The 13,262-nt window shown below is 51.8% G+C and overlaps 1 long non-coding RNA gene across 1 annotated transcript in view; it reads right to left on the bottom strand.

The window, feature by feature from the left end:
* Positions 1–2,791: 2,791 nt before the first annotated feature.
* Positions 2,792–13,262, bottom strand: part of LOC107511322 — a 49,215-nt gene continuing 38,744 nt past the window's right edge. Inside the window, exon 3 of the long non-coding RNA XR_001597047.2 lies at positions 2,792–7,774. This is a non-coding gene — a long non-coding RNA (uncharacterized LOC107511322). The remainder of the gene's footprint in view (positions 7,775–13,262) is intronic.

Here is a 13,262-nt window from a genome sequence, read left to right as displayed (position 1 = left end):
TATTCATAGCAGCAGCTAGAGAGGGAAAGCCTCTGAGCCTCCTTAAGCTCCCCGCCCAGCCAGAACGTCATTAATCACACCTCGCATCCTTAAAATGGGGATAACGAGCCCTAACTCCCGGGTATGTTTCGCGCGTTCTGAGAGCTCAAGTCTGTTCCAGAGCGTGGAGGGGTAAAAGGCTGCACGCGCACCACGGACACTCTGCGCTCATCTATCTCACTCATATTTGCCTAGAAACCAGTCGCGCCTGCCCGCAAGTCTTCAGAGCGGACTCTCCGACACTTGATTCTTCCAGAGGACCGTTCGGGGCCCTCGACTCGCACGGCCCCGGCCCCGGCCCCGGCCATGGCCTCCCCTTGTGTGACCACGTCGCTCATGGTTCAGAGCCTGTCACTCTTCTGAGTGGACAAAACGTCCAGTGAACAAGAGGTGTGAGGAATTAATTAATTATCAATACTCTAGAGCGGCCTTTCCAGAATGAGAGGCAAAAAATAAATAAAAATAAAAGCGGGGGGAGGAATTTTAAAAAAGAAAACACACGAGCTTATTTCAAACGGAACTTTTTCCCTCAAAAGCCCCCTTGACCAGTCCCCGGAAGGCCGTGAATGCCTCGGGGCGGAGCCGTGAGGACAGCGCTGGCCGGAGGCAGCTCCCAGGGGAGCGGGGCAGCCGTGAGCCCCTAAGGCTCCTGAGCTGTTTCTTTAGAGGCCCCGGTTGACAAACAGGCCGTCATCCTCTGAAGCGACAGCTCCCGCCTCAGCGCCCCTGAGGTTAAAGTCCGAGGAGGCTAGGCCTGCGGTGACCTGCAGGCCGATCCGCGGGGGACCGTCTCCCCCTCCCCAGTTATCTCCTCATTTATCCATCTAGACCCCAATAGTCTTGCCACAGCCTCGGTCCAGGGTGCTGAGCCAAACCTTCCGTCGAACTCAGAACTTTATAACTGCAGCCCCGCCCCGGCACCCGCCCTGTGGCCTAAGCTTGCTCACAGGTCTCAGTGAGAATCGGCCCACGCGCGTGGAGTGTCCGCATTTTGGGAGGGGGCAGGACAAGGTTAAGAGCTGGCCCGGGATTCCCTTCTACGCCTCCTCGCCCCCCGACCTGTTCATTACTTAACTTCGAGCAAGCCTCTCGGCTTCTTTGAGCATCATTTTTATCCTCTGGAAGTGGCGATGAGGTTGTTATTAAGGATAGTGAAGTAATGGATGTAAATGGCTCAACAAGGATCGTAGCACAGAATGCTAACCAATGTGTATCGTCTCCTGCGACAGGTTTCCACTTTCTTACGATGATGGCATCCTCCTCATCTCATAGATCGAGAGCAGACACCCAAGGCGAAGGTATGTTTTGTCATTGTTCCTGTTGTTGACTAAACAATGTCCCCTCATTGTGTGCATCAGTCGGCGGTACAACGGTGAGCCTTTATCCTCAGGCCCGCGGGTCAGCGGGCTGGTTGGGAATGCTCTGCCGTAAATGTGTTCATTCTGACATCCAGACCGAGAGGGCGGGGCCCACGGCCAAGAGCGTGTTCTTGTCACGGGGAGACTGGAAGCACAGGAAGGGGGGGTGGAAACTGGCAATGCTTCGCGCCGTCTGCGCTCGGAGCTCGGACGCGGTCCACCCACCCACATCCCGGGGCCCAGGTGAGTCACGAGGCCACGTGGATGCAAGCGCGAGGTCCTCAGGCAAACGACACAGGAAGGGGAGAAGAATCAGAAACAGTAATGCAATCATCCTGCCACCCACTTCGCCAGAAATTCCTTTTAAAGATAATTTGGGGGAATAATGTAAAGACTGGCGGTAATTTTACCTAAAAGCCCCATTGTGTAGACAAGGAATTGAAGGCCCGGAGAAGGCGCCAACTCACCCAGGGGTGCACAGTTGGCCTCCGAAGGCATGAGGTTGTTGAAAATCGTTCTACGAGGACCCTAAATCCATCTGTTCTGTGATCTAACTCATACTACAAATTTGCCACTGAAGCCCTATCTCCCTCACTTTTTTAAACAGGGCAGGGGGATCAAATATGTGAACAAATTATTTGAAATCTTGATTTTTAAAAAAAGCGAGAAACTGTTCAAATCGTGTTTACCGGTTTACATCATCTGGATCATCTTAAACGTATATCTTAAATGTGGAGAAGACTATATTTAATCAGCACTTAAAAATGAAGTGAAGCATGGGGAAATGCTCGTGGGGACCTCTGCGGGGGGAATGGGGGCAGAGTGAGGACAGCGGTGACCAGCAGAGATGGAACAGGCATTTTCCACCACCGTGACGGTTTGCAGGCATTTAATTACGGCTCTATTCTGCTGATTGCAATTAGAGTCCTTGCTCTGTCGGGGGCAGATCATGTCCGAAGCCTAATCTAGGTTAAGTACACACTGTCTCTAACAAGGAGTCGGAAGGAAGACGAGAACTGCGGACCCCACACTCTAAAGGTCAGGCCGGGTGAGGCTGCTGCGGTGTGAGATCGTGGAGGAGAAGGCGCCTCATCCAGGCGGCATCCCGCTCCGAGCGGAGCTCCCCCACTGGACGGAGGAAGAAACCGAGACCCGGAAAGGCTCAGTGACCCGAATCCAGGTCACTTGTGCTCAGCATTCATTCCTTCGTTGAACAAATACACATATTGGGATTCCTTGGTGCCAAGCAGTTCGGTCGTCCCTGGGACAGAAGGAGAGATGAGCCAGAAGTTCCTGCACGCAAAGGGCCGACGGCCTAAGGGGATAAAGGACAGACGGGTTTCACATACATATTATAGGTTATATATTATATATTATACACATATGTACATGCATGTATATATTACATATACATATATGCACAGTATTATATGATATCTATCACATATAATGCATATTATTGTTAATATATATTAATGTTCTTTCCGCTAAGGCAGGTAGGTAGATAAATGGATGGATAGATGGATAGATGGATAGATAGATAAATGATAGACACAGATGGACAGATGGAGAGATGATAGATGATAGATTGATCGATAGATGATAGATCAGTCGATCAAGGCAGGAAGGCTCGCCCAGCCCAGCCACGCATGCGCGTGCGGGCCCGGGGTCCCGCGCCTGGGCAGACCCATGTACGCCGGCGGGTGCTCAGCGAAAGGCATGTTCATGGCAGCGGTGCTCATAGCACCCCGAAATGAAAAACCGCCCAAATGTCCGTGACCCAAACATACGCAAGTAAACCGTAGCACGTCCGTGGAACGCGATGCAACACCAGGAGCGAAGAGGGCGACGTGCGCGAACCCCGCAGGCCGCCGAAGGGAAGGAGCCGGGTGCGCAGACGGGGCGGAAACCGCCTCCACGGCGAGGAGGCGGGACCACGGCCCGGGGGGTGGAGACGGCAGGAAGCGACGGCAAGAAAGGACGATGGGGTGTGGCTCCCCGATCCCGCCGTGCTGGCGACGGGCGAGTTCAGGCGAAGACGTGTGAACCTGCGCACTCGAGACGTGAGCTCCCCTGTGCAGGTAGCGCACATTACACCGGAGTTTTTCTTTTGAATCCAGCAAACTCATCCGTCCGCTCATCCCTTCCCCGTTCTCTTGTTTCGCTTTCTCTGTCCCGGCGTAGCCCTGGGACAGGATGCTCTGTCCCACAGCACCCCGGGGTAGCCGCGCCAGGACACGCTTTATTCCCGTGGCAAGTCAGCAGGCTCGTAAACATGTATCACCGCACGTGCGTGTGTCTGTTCCTCTGGCTCCTTTACCGTTCACTCCTTCAGCATAAAGACCAACATGCCCTGGGTCTTAAGATTCTGCTCCAAAGAAAGCCCATCACTTTCTGATTAGCTGCAATCCAGAATGAATTTTTTCAATGAATGGAAATGAGGCAAGCTTTTATGGGCCTATTACCCGAGGGCATGCGGTGGTATTTTTGTTCTCCATATTTGACCTTAAAAATGTTTTGTAGTTTGTCAAGGATATAATTTTCACCCAGTCAGGCTGCAGGGGCAGCTAATTAAGTGGTGTTTAATGACATTTGTTCCTTAAAGGAGGCCTGATTAAATGTACCATGTAATTTTTTTACCAAATCAAGCAATTCACCCAATTTTCAAATGTGCTTAATAAGCCAGACCCGAGTCATTACGGCCTGCCAGCTATGTGACGGATGGAGCTGGAGCCGGCAGGGCTCTCGGATGCAGAGAATGCCCCCCTCCAGGCCGAGCCCCACCTGGAACATTCTTCTCAACTCCCGCTCACCTGTGTCCATCTGCCTCAGTCTGAAATCCTGCTTTCTCCGTGGATTTTTTCCAGGTGAGCCCACATCAGCTCTCTCCCTTCTCCAAACTCCTGTAACGCCTACCGATGCCTCTTGTCTTTGACTATGTGCCCGCACCCCAAATCCTTTGCTCCCCTTTCATCCAAGTGCCTCTAATGTTTCTGATGAAATTACAACTAATGTGAGTTCGGAAATTATATTTTAATACGCCTTCTAGGCCTCAGAGCGATACCCAGTGCTAAGGACACAGAGCAGCTCAAATCTGAAGAGAGCAGGGCAACTAATTTAGCAGGAGATGCGGGTGTCGAGATCCTGCCACTTAGTGGCTGTGTGGCCTTGGGCAGTTAATTATTAATTTTCATCTCTAAGCCTGAGGTCCTTCAGCTATAAAAGAAAAAAGTACATATAATGCGTATATGTATTCTTTGTGTGATTCTAGTGGAAATTAAATAAGAAAATACAGTGGCTCTCAGACTCTGGGGTCATTTTTGAAAATGAAAAATTCTGGGCCACGTCCCCCTTCCAGAAGTTCTGACTAGCTCCAGAAGGACGCCCAGGAATCTGCAGGTCAGTGAGCATCTCTTTTCCCTACATGCAACGCTGGTACAGGTGTCTCAAGGTATCAGCCTCTGAGAAACACTGAGATGCAAAGTAATCACATTTACTATTATTATTATGAAGCTAAATGATGCTGAAGTTTAAAGTGGCCCAAATAAGTAGCTCTTCAACTCCCCACCCAGTTTAAGAACAAATTAAGAGACAAATAAGCAGTCAAATGGATAGAAGTCACAATATCACCTTCGTTTTTTAACAAAGGCTGATAAGGGACAACGTGTCGTGATCTGTAGGCGGGTGGACTTCGGTGAGGACAAGATGAGTTAATTTATGAAAGAGTCTTAGAAATAGCTCCAGTTTTATAATTAATTTGTAATCGAAAGAATAGTCTCAATTCTCCTGGGCTGTAGATTATTTCTTAGAGTTTTCTCTATCCATTTAAAATATTTTTTTTATATTTATAATTTATATAATGCATACTGGTTTACAATAAAATAGTCTTTGATCTAGATGGATGTAACTCATATAAAAGAATAACAAATTAGGAATCAGGGGAACCAGACTTTCATCCCAATTCTGTCTCTAACCAACCATGTGAATTCAGAGCAAATAGCTTAACCTGCCTAGCTGCATTTTCTTTAACTTTAAAATAGAGATAATGATGACAACTTGACTCTTTTGGATTAGAGTAAAGATAGATAGCTTAGTCATTTTTTTTCAGTACTTAACCCAATTGAAAAATGTGTTTATTCCTTAGTCAACTAGAGTGCCAAGATCATTCCACAGAGAAAGAATAGACTTTTCAACAAATGATGCCGAAACAAGTGGGTACCGACATGCAAAGAATAAAGGTGGGTTCTCACCTCACAACATATATATGAAAATTAACTCGGAATGGATCAAGGGTTTAAATATAATGCCTAAAACTATAAAAATCTTAGAAGAAAACATAGGCGTAAATCTTCATAATGTTAGATTAGATTAGGCAACGGTCTCTTTGATAGGACGCCAAAATCACAAGAGACCGAAGGAAAATTAGATAAATTACGCTTTATCAAAAGCTAGAACTTCCGTATGTCAAAATGTTGGTTATCACTCCTTTTTTGTGGCAAGGACATTGAAGGTCTTTTTTCATGCCCCGGTTGTGCGGCCGACGTTCTTGTACCCACTCCAGAGTCTGCTGACAGACATGCCCGGGCTCCGTCGGCGGGCGCCGCCCCTTCCCCTGGCTTGGCGTGGGGCCCTCGTGGCGAGGCCCAGGTGCTCAGCACGCCCACTTCTCGCTGATCCCACCCCATCCCGCTCAGCACCAGTGGGACGGGTTCCGAATGGTTTGGGTCTGAGGAGCTCGGCTGTCACTGGTCTCCTTTGAGGGGAGCGAGATGCCTGCAGGGGGCATTAATTCTGTCTTATTGCTCCCAGGACCAGGTGTGGGCCTCCAGGATGGATGAAGAGGCGTCCCCAGAGTCCAGGTGTGTTCGCCTGATTCTGGGACTCCGAGTTAGGAAGGTTCCTGGCCCACAGATGCAGGTACGAGCCACTTTCTTTCGTCTCGGAGTTACACATAGGAGACATATTGGTCTCCAAATGCCTTCTCCTCAGAAGGTTCCAGTTGGTTCAAAGCTCAGGTTGCCAGCAGCGGTTATTCACCAGGCCTTTCGGCACCCCGGAAGCCGGCTCTAAAGGGCAGGTGAGAAGGGCTTTCGCTGAGGCGCGGCTCAGAAGAGGTAGTGAGGAAATGAAAGGGTTGATTGCAGGGGACAGGTAGAGGGGAAGGGGGCATTTGAACTGAGGACTTTCACTAGCTGCGAGGGGCGCGAAGGGAACTCCAGGGGCGGGCTGCACTGGGAATAGTCCCAGGAGGCAGAAGAGGCCAGTGTCCCAGTTCGGCAGTCAGGCAGAGGGGCGAATCCCTCCTCCTCCTGCCTGTCGTAATATCCAGCCCCTCGGTGGGCTAGATGTGCCCACCACCTCGGGGAGCGCAGCCCACATCACCGAGTCCACGGATGCAAATGCTAATCTCTCCCAGAAATGTCTTGAGGGACAAACCCAGAGATAATGGCTAGCCAGATACCTGACCCCAGAGCCAAGTCAAGTTGACATAGGAAATTAACCGTCACTCTCTCCCAGTGGCTGATAGACACATCTCTTCAATCTCTGCCTCAATTTCCCTCTCTGTGCTGTGTCCATGTGCCCAGTCTCTCCTTGCCTTCCCCTTCTACGGACATATGTTGTTGGATTTAGATGATCCAACAAGATGATCTCATATTGAGGTCCCTAACTTAATGACCTCCACAAAGACCCTTTTACCAAATAAGGTCAAAGTCACTGTTACTAGAGACTTAAACTTGGACATGTCTTTGGGGGGCCCACTACGGAACGCACTTCACGAGACTGGAAACGCTCATTCGCGTGGGTCTATTTCGCCACATCCTAAAGGCATCCGCTAAACGGCCAACTACGCGATCACTCCAAGATCAGAGTGAGCTGAGGCTGAAACAGGGAGGGTGCTGGGAACTAGGGAGCCCACCCAAGGGACGCAATGGGCTGCTATGGGCACCAGCGAACTGCAGACCAACTACAGAACGGTGCCCGGGAGGCCAGTCAAGACACTAACCTTCAGCCCAGTTCTTGCTCACTGACAATTCATCCAATCCTCATAGTCTCATCGCTGCTATTTCAGAGAGTTGATCCTCAGAATGAATCTGACGTAAGATGATGTACCAACCAAGCTGTTGGAAGGAAGTGTGTCCAGTCTTAGTGTTTGAGACCAGAGAGGAAAATGTCGCCTTGGTCGTGAGGTGCCTTCGTCTTTATTCAGCCATTGATGTGTTAAAGGATGATGGACAAGCAGCCTAGTCTGTGAGGCCTGAAGAGGCCAGGGTGCCTCGGCCAGGTGTCTCCCTCAGGTGACCACTGCACAGTGGGCTCATCAACCGCAGGACTGCCGACATTTGGCTCCACATCATTCTTCATTCTGGGAAGGTACCCTGTGAATTTTAGGGTGTTTAGCGGCATCCCAGGAAGCCAGCAGCAAGCCCCACCCCCCACCCCATAGTTATGAAAACCAAAAATATCTCACACATTGCCAAATCTCCCCTAGGAACAAAAGTGCCCCGGTCAAGAACTAGTACTGTAGGGTTATAGGGTGGGGGTGGCCTACTGCACAAGCAGAACAGCTCGGTGCTGACCGCAGAAAAGCCCACTGGAGCAGGGTCCTGGGGGCCCAGGCTGTGTCGGGCAGGGGCAGGGAGCAGAAGGGAGGTCACAGGGGTCCTAAGAAGAGTCTGGAAGGGCCTTAAGGACGGGGGGTGGGAGGGGCAGGCTATTTACCAACTCATTCAGAAACCTGTGATATTTTAACAAACGAGTGCCCTAATATGAAAACCCACCGTTTTAAGCCTCTTTGCCTATAAATCCAGCACCTTTTCCCGCAAGAATTCAGAGCGAGCACTGATTTGGCAGCCAAGATGCTCTCACAGATGCTCCAGGGGTTAGGCCGACACTGTGGACATCCTTAGCGACGGACGCAATCAAACAAAACAGATCCCTGCACCGTTTCAAATACCAGGTCCGGTGCTAAGCCCATCTCTCCCTTTCCTCCTCATGTCCCCAAGCCACTTGATTTAAATACCCGGCGTTTGCATTAACCAGCCGGAATGATTGACATCTCAAAGTCTCCTTCCCTTTGTCACCCGTTACTAAATATACATTCTCTTCAGCAAAGTTTTCAGATGGAGTGCTCCTGACAGACAACACAGATTTCAACATTTACACAGAAGTTGTCTGTCAAAAAAAAAAAAAAGAAAGAAAGAAAGAAAGAAAAAGAAAAGAAAAAAAAAATGTCCTATTTTAGGTTGTCTCTTTGCTGAAACGCAGGAGAGAGAAGGAAGGAGAAACCTCTCCCCGCACAGAACAGCGGTTGAAGCCAGGATGCGCAGCCTCGCTGGAGAGGTTGCTAAGCAACCGCCTGGGCGGCATGTCGCGGGCGGAGACGGAAGGTAAAAAGGCGCCCAGGCCTGGGCACAGCAGGACTTGCAGAGACCCGCTCAGGAGGGGCGCCCCCTCCCCTGACAGCGAGGACCACAGGAGGGGTGATGGGGGCGAGTTGCCACCTCTGTGGCCCCGAAGCCAGCGAGAGGCGGCCCCAGCCGAGGCGCGGCCAGCTTGGCACGCGGCCGCCACGCCTCGTGCGCTGGACCGAGCTCAGGCTTGGCCGGCGCGCGAAGCTCGGCGTCGCCGCCCGTGTCGCGGGATCGCGGCTGTAGCTGCGTTGCAGAGCGGCGGTGAGAACCGTGCCCGGTTGCCCAGCTGTCCGCATCTGCCACCTTTCAGCGCCTGCCTCAGTACACCAAAGCTGCCGTTCACGCTCCTGTTCCCAGTGCGACCGAGCGCTCCAAGCTCAGGGGCCACGTGCTCCTCGCCGAGCACTGTCTGGCGTCTAGGACGCTGCCCGCGATAAACAGGGCCTCGCTAAATAACTCCTTCCTTAGCCGATCCGAATCAAGGCCCCTCGGTGCCTTATGAGACTAGTCTCACTCCATTTCTGTTTCTTGCCTCCTCGCCAATCGCCCTCAAACCTTCAACCCACCCTCCTCCCTCCCCCCACTCGACCAGCTCCATCTAATCAGCACGCACGTCCCTGTTCCCCAAGGAACAACGTTAACTTCTGGTGAACTCCTACTCAACCTCTGAAACCCGAGTCGAGCATGGCCTCCTCCCTGAAGGCCCTGCGTGAATTTAATTAGCTATCTGCAGGTGGAGAGGGTGGGAGAGGGGGAGGGAGAGGGAGAAGGGGCTGGGGAGGGGAGACAAAGGGGAGAGAGGGAGGGGGAAGAAGAGGGGAGGGAGAGAGACGGGGGAGCCACTCTTGTGTGGCCTCTGCTCTTCCAAGTGTTGGATATAACCGTTATGTAGCTTACCGAAGGTCACGCAGAGAATAAATAGTGGGCACGTCTACAGTAAAGCCCAATGCTCTCTGATCCCAAATGCTCTGCGTATCGCTCTAAATCATAAATTGCCTATGATGGAGTGCAAATCATTTCTTCATTAATTCAAATATGTAGTAATTTCCTGAGCTCTCACTTTGGCCTGGTGGCTGTGTGTGTGTGTGGGAGGGGTGCTGAAATAGTGTATATTTGTTTTCTCATTCGGTTCAGTCATTTATGACCATGCCGGTCACTGAGCGTGACCCCTGCCCTCACGCTGCTCACGTAGACACTGTCGCACTGGGCTGGACCGGACTGGTTCTCTCCGCACGTGCCGTGGTTTTATAGTCATACCTGGACACTCAGCACCTTAATGGAACCTCCTCTTACCGCTGCTGGCTTGGGGTTTGGACCACAGAAGACGGTTCATATCTTCTTTTTTGTAGAAATAGAGCCCTTGTGTGTTTCCTTATTCTAATTTACCGCGACGTGATTCTAGAGGCGGAGAGGCAATGTGCCCCGTGGGTACTCACCCCCGCCTCGTCTCCTGAGTCTCCCGAGTCGGCTCGCATAACCCTGGAACAGCCCCTTGAGGCAGCGAGCATCATTTATGTCTCCGTACAGGAGAAACCGAGCTCAGAGGGAAGAGACAGCTAGCCAGTCACTGCATCTACATTATCGTAGATGCATCTCCATAAAGCCACCACCTAGCACGATGCCAATACCGGAGACGGCGCTTTTCGCCAAATTCCAGACCCTCCCACGGCGGCACGCCACTTCGAACGGGCCTCGGAAGACGGTTCGGGATTCCACAGACACAGAAAAGGAAGAAGGGCGTGGCCGTGACGGGAGCGGCGAGGACAAAGGCGTGCAGGTGCCCCGCGTTCGGGGAACATGGACTGTCTGGCCACAGCAGACAGCGGCTGTGGACTTACACAGCAAACGAAGCTGGAGAGCTCTGGGCCCGGCCGCAAACTGCCGCCCCGAGAGTCGTTGGCGCCTCGCGGTTGCGCTCCCGCTGCCGACGTCCATCCACCGGCGGCATTCCGGCCCTTCCTCTGTCAAAGCCAGACCTCGTTTCCGGGGGCGGGCCCAGGGCAGCGGACTGATTCTGCAGAGTTCAGGAGCAGACCCTCGTCTGCGCCGACGGCGGGCACGCGCTCGTGTTCACCGCAGGTGCTCCCCCATGACCCCTTGACACACAGACACTATCGTAGATGCATCTCCATAAAGCCACCACCTAGCACGATGCTTACCCCAAGACAGGCGCTCACACGTGCTCTGGCAATCAGTAAGACCCTGAACCAACCGAGTTAAGCTGACCTCTTTTCCATCTGAATAACAACTCAGAACATTTAGGGGAGGCGCGAGTTTATTACCTGCGTAAGTAATTAGCACTTGGTACTCCAGTACTTATTTAAATGCCCTCTGGAAAGGCCTACCGTGGGAGAGGACAAAGTTTTACCGAGCCCCACGTGATTCGAAGTGTGTGTCTGAACTCGCCTCCTCCGGGATGGACAGCCCCCTCCCGGCGAGGGGGGGGGGGGCTGGCCTGCCAGGTTTGGGAGCTGAAGGAGTCTGAGCCACGGCTGCTAATTGGGCTCTTGTTAATCATAGTCATTCTTCATGCTAGGGAGTAGGATGAGGAGGCAGGGAAAGCGAGGGTTTTATTTTTAACAACTGCACTTTCTGTGAGAAGTGTGGCCCCCGCTTCCAGCAGCAAATGGAATTCGTGCCAAGGAGACGGGGTTGAGTTATTAAGTGCAAATAATTAGGCCCTTGGTTCCTGGAGTCGGGAAGAGGGGCGCTCCGCGCGGCGCGGGGTGGAGAAAGCACCATTCGCTGCGAGTTTTTCATCGTCTAAAATGATAATTAGTGAGAGATAATATGCCTCAGTAGCCAATTTCGCCTCTGATTATTTGCTTGAATATGGTAATTGTGTGGTTTTGTTTTGCTCTCTCTTCAACATGCTTCCTATAGTCCCAGTGATGGTTTAGGGGGCTGGGGACTCATTATTACCTCTGAAAGTAACCATGGAAATGCATAATTAGATGTTACTCGGGGTGGGGCGACCCGGGGTGCTGGGAGTCTCTGGTGCAGCGATGTCAGCCACAGGGACTGTCTGATGGTCCTCGCTGATCTGGCCACAAACGCGGGAGCCCGCCTCGCGGGGCATGAAGGAGCCCGCGTCCAGGCCGTAGGTGACCCCTCATCTGCTCCTGGCTCTGCGCCTTCTGTAAATGGCTTCACTCCTCTGGAAACAGGGGGAGGGGCCCCAGGTGACTTCGAATGCAGTGCCAAGCACTGGCATTTGTGCTGTTTTGGACTTCATTACACGCGGCAGATCCCTGCCAAATTTCTCCTCTCCACTAGAATGGTTGAACACACCAAAAAAATAGGAGAAGGGGGAGTTCTGTTTCTGTTAAATTGTAAATATCTGTTCTGCGCGGCGTGGGTACACAAGAAGGCTGAGGCGCAGCCATAGCCTCGTGCCATCGAACACAAAATACCAGTGATCCCGAATGGCTCTGAGTCCAGACAAGGATGAGGCTGTGTCACCTGTTTGGATGTCTGGGAAGACGCGCTCGGTCTGGAAAGGTGGAAATTAGGAAGTCACCTAAAGGTATGGCAAGGGGAGAGGTGGAGGACACAGACCGCCAGGGAGGACTTCGGTGCCCGGCCAACGCGGAGACAAGGACTGTCAGGTTTAGTGAGTTACCAGGAGACGCCGCCCGCGAGGGAGAGACGAGGGCTTGGTTTCAGAGGGTCCGCCCTTCAAGGTCAAGCCCAGAGTCCGGAGCGGGGCACCGACTGGGCGCCCTGCAGCCTGAGCGTGGCCCACGCCCCGACGTCGTCTCCCGCTTACCAGGCCCCTCCCTTCTCGCCCCTGCATTCCGTTTTGGTCACATAGAACTTCTTGGAATTTTAAAATGTCCTACACTTTCATCTCCTCTAAGAATTTGTCTATGTTCTTCCTTCTGTCCAGAATGTCTCTGTCTTCCCTAGATACCTAGATAACTAAGAATCGCCCTTTAAAACCAAATTAAAACATCATTTCCTCTGGGCAGCCTCCTAGTTTGGGTCAAATGCATGTCCTCAGTACCTCCGTCATATCAGACATTTGTCCCAGCATTGCACTTAACCTAGCATACAGTAGGTGCTCAATAAGGCCTGACCGATTAATGAATTAATAAAGTTTTCTCCATGACTTCCGGGGGATTCTACCTGTTCATTATGTTTATTGAGTTGGCGGAGTTAAGTTGAGAAGAATTAAGTCGGGATGATGTGGTTAAACTGAATGGTGTTGAGTTAGAACTAGATGAATTGGAGACAAAGAGAGAGAGGAATGTCCCCAGCCAGTGATCTAGGGTACAAAACACACAGAGCCCTGGCTCCTCGCCTTACATGACATCTCCGTCTCAACAGTCCTGTGGGTAGAAGACAGAAAAGTTCCAGAACTTTCATGCAAGGAGCAGAGCTGCTGCCCTGTGGAGTCACAATAGGGCCTGGAAGTCTTGCTCCTGACAAGAGGGGAGGAAGCTCTGCCCCA

Source organism: Rousettus aegyptiacus, unplaced genomic scaffold (assembly GCF_014176215.1).
Source record: "Rousettus aegyptiacus isolate mRouAeg1 unplaced genomic scaffold, mRouAeg1.p scaffold_m13_p_15, whole genome shotgun sequence".
Lineage (NCBI taxonomy): Eukaryota > Metazoa > Chordata > Mammalia > Chiroptera > Pteropodidae > Rousettus > Rousettus aegyptiacus.
This window is presented reverse-complemented; position numbering and strand designations above follow the sequence as displayed.